The sequence below is a fragment of the Elaeis guineensis genome, chromosome 7 (genome assembly GCF_000442705.2).
Source record: "Elaeis guineensis isolate ETL-2024a chromosome 7, EG11, whole genome shotgun sequence".
NCBI classification, from domain to species: Eukaryota; Viridiplantae; Streptophyta; class Magnoliopsida; order Arecales; family Arecaceae; genus Elaeis; species Elaeis guineensis.
In genome coordinates, this window is record NC_025999.2 from 17,466,168 (window position 1) to 17,469,314 (window position 3,147).

The 3,147-nt window shown below is 39.6% G+C and overlaps 1 pseudogene; it reads right to left on the reverse strand.

Moving 5' to 3' along the window:
* Window positions 1-593: 593 nt before the first annotated feature.
* On the reverse strand, window positions 594-1,546 carry LOC109504807 (patatin-like protein 6; annotated as a pseudogene).
* Window positions 1,547-3,147: the final 1,601 nt, after the last annotated feature.

The window sequence follows — 3,147 nt, forward strand, 5'->3', positions numbered from 1 at the left end:
CCACTATTTTTAATCCACCGGCCATGTGGGCCATCATCAGTGGCACCAATACTGGCAGTCGATGCTTCAAGATAGCCCTCCTCAACTCAAAATGCTAGAGCACCGCCGTTGCTATGTACTTCATCTGAACAAATGCAATCTCTTTCCCTAAGCACACCCTTGGCCTGGCTTGAAACATCGCAAACTTGTACACTGACACCCTCGCCACCTCCCTCCCCTCCACTGGTAGCCACCACCTCAGCTTGAACTCCTTACACTCCTTCCCCCATAGCCTCTCCATCTTTTCCATCCCATAAGAGAAGTACATCACCCTGTCACTCTTCCTCACCTTCGTCCCATCCAAAAGCATGTCATCACTCACCGCATGCTTCAAGTCCCACACCATTGGTTGGTATAGTCAAGGACCTCTCATTCAATCTCGGGATGGCACGACATCAGCTAGAAGAACCATGTGAGGGCGGTCGATGTCGTGTCTCTCTCAGCCATCATGAAGCTAATGACCATGTCACAGATCGCTTCATCGCTATGGCTAGTAGATATCACAGATCAAATTAATAATTATAGATAAACTCAGATAAAATTCAATTTTAACATTAAAATTCTTTCTCCAAACAACTCCTCTTCTTCGTCATCCTCCTCTTCTGCAGCTGATCCCCAACTCCACCTCCGCGAAGCCATACATCCTCGATTACAAGCTCGCATTTGAGCACTTCTACATGCATGCGGTGAGCAAGGTCTTGCCTGATGAGCTCCAAAGGAACCTCGAGCTCGATGACTGCCATATGGAGACATCGTGCACCATCCTCCATCCCTTCGATGAAGGGGAACTCCTTATTGTGGAGGACGTGGGTGATGGCCGTCACTACTGGGTTGCTCATCACCAGCTCATCGTCTTTGCCCACGCACGCCATCTATCAGCCATCGACCGCATCTCCATTGATGCGAACTGCCCCAGCTCCACCCACATTGCTCAGCATACCTCCCATAATTGAAAGCCATAGCTCTCGCTCTCTAGGGCATTGATGTGGGAGAAGATTAATTGGGCCGAGCTTCACAAGTCATAGAATAGGATCAACACCGACTTGATCATGTCCCACAGTGTCAATCCCTCAAATGCCTTCTTGATCTCCATCTCCATCGCCACTGTCGCCTTCATTGATGACCCTCCTCTGTCCACTCCTTGAAACAAGTGTTGGAGAAACCTGCCAAAAGAGGAAGGTGATGACGAAGACAGCCTGGGATTACGAAAGAGGCACTTCCCCTAGTTGACGAGAAACTGCTAAGTTTCATTGGTGCGGAAATGCAAGCAAGCTCCATTGTGGGTGGTGATGAGCATCACGACGAAGACCCCACCAACATTAGTGCTGGTGGCAACATCAATGTAGTTAGAGATGCTGACATCGATATTGTCAGACTTAGCTTGGAATATTTGCTCTAGATAGGATAGCACCTTCTCTGGGAGGATGCCCCACATGCTACCACCACCACCTCCACCAATGTAGAGGACGCAAACCTTACCCATCTAGTTCTTGATCAGTATGGCCATGATGTAGGTCAAAGTCCTCTCTCTCTCTCCTCCCCTTTTTGCTTTTCTAGTTTCCGGCTCTCTTTTCTTTTCATTGATTCTGAGAATAAAGAGATCTCTAGTAGTCACAGCCAGCCATGGAGAGATAGATGATATTACTATCCTGCCACTGGAGTGGGTGCAGCGACCATGGCCTTTTATTTTTTTTCAGTGCACACGAGGAAAGAAGGGAGGTGGGATGGGGGGTAAGAAAGGAGGGGACAACGGGAGCACCGGTGCCCAAGCACGAGATTACGATGTTGCCAAACTGTCTTCTACCATCTACCTTGCTTTGTTACATCACATGGGGTAATTTGGTCATTTTATAATCTTGCAACTTTTTAAATAACATCATTATACCTCCGAGGGTAAATGTAGGTCTTTCAAACTATAAGGTGAAAGTGTAATAAAAACAAAACCTCAAAGGAGTTTTTGTAATTTATCCTAAATAATATGAATTCTAGTCAAACTATTATAATTTTTTTCTTTTTTTTGGAAAGTAGGATGAGAAGAAACATAAACAAATTAGGGTTATGGTGAGACTTGAACCTAGTCATTACTATCATTCCCCTAATAAACTTACCAACTATGGTAGTTGACACCATCCCTATTAAATATATTTTTGAGATTTCTCACTATCATAAAATTCTAATAAAAAATATGTTAGAGTCCAACTTTGATTATGAAAAAAGGCTTTTTGCTGCATTGTTTAACATGATTGATGCTCTATACCACATCCTTATCATGTATCACTTAAACACCATAAATTGCATTAATCCATTTTATTGTATACCATGAAGTTTTTCTATTAGTGTCGTGTTTAGGTGACACTTAAATTACATGTGTCATTTTATTGTATCACTATCATAAATTTGTTTCCCTTCCATCTTTTCATGAAAAAACATTCAATTATAATTCAACCTCTCTCTCCTTTTAGACTAGTACAAGTAATTAATAGCTATATGAATTTCATATATATATGTATGTATGTATGTATGTATGTATGTAACTAATGCACTCTAATAATGCTTCATTATACTTGATATTTCAATTCTAGGTGGCACCAGTATAATCTTCAATAGATAACTTCATGAACTGCTATGCAATTTAATACATTCTAAATAATATTTTATTATATTTGCATTTCTAGTAAACTCATAGAGAGTCTGACAATTTATTTCATAAATCTTCTTCTCATTTTTTAACTTTTAGATATATATATATATATATATAGATATAAGTAATGCTCTACAATAATAATTCATTAAATTTTATATAAACTCTAGGGGACACTACATAGGGATCCTAAATAAAAGTTTGGTGAACCTTCTTTTCATTTGAATTCATTTATACATTTATATAATTAATGACCTTTATTACACATTTCAATGCTTTTCTAACCACTTTCATACAAATTTCTAAGAAAATAATCTAACTTTAAACTCTTTTGTATTTCATGCTCCACATACTCCTTTAATTAAATGTAGTAAAATATTGCACATACAGGTAATCATCATGAATTCCAAGTAACACTACTATAGAAATTATAAGAGAAAATCAATGAAACATCCCATAATTATGAC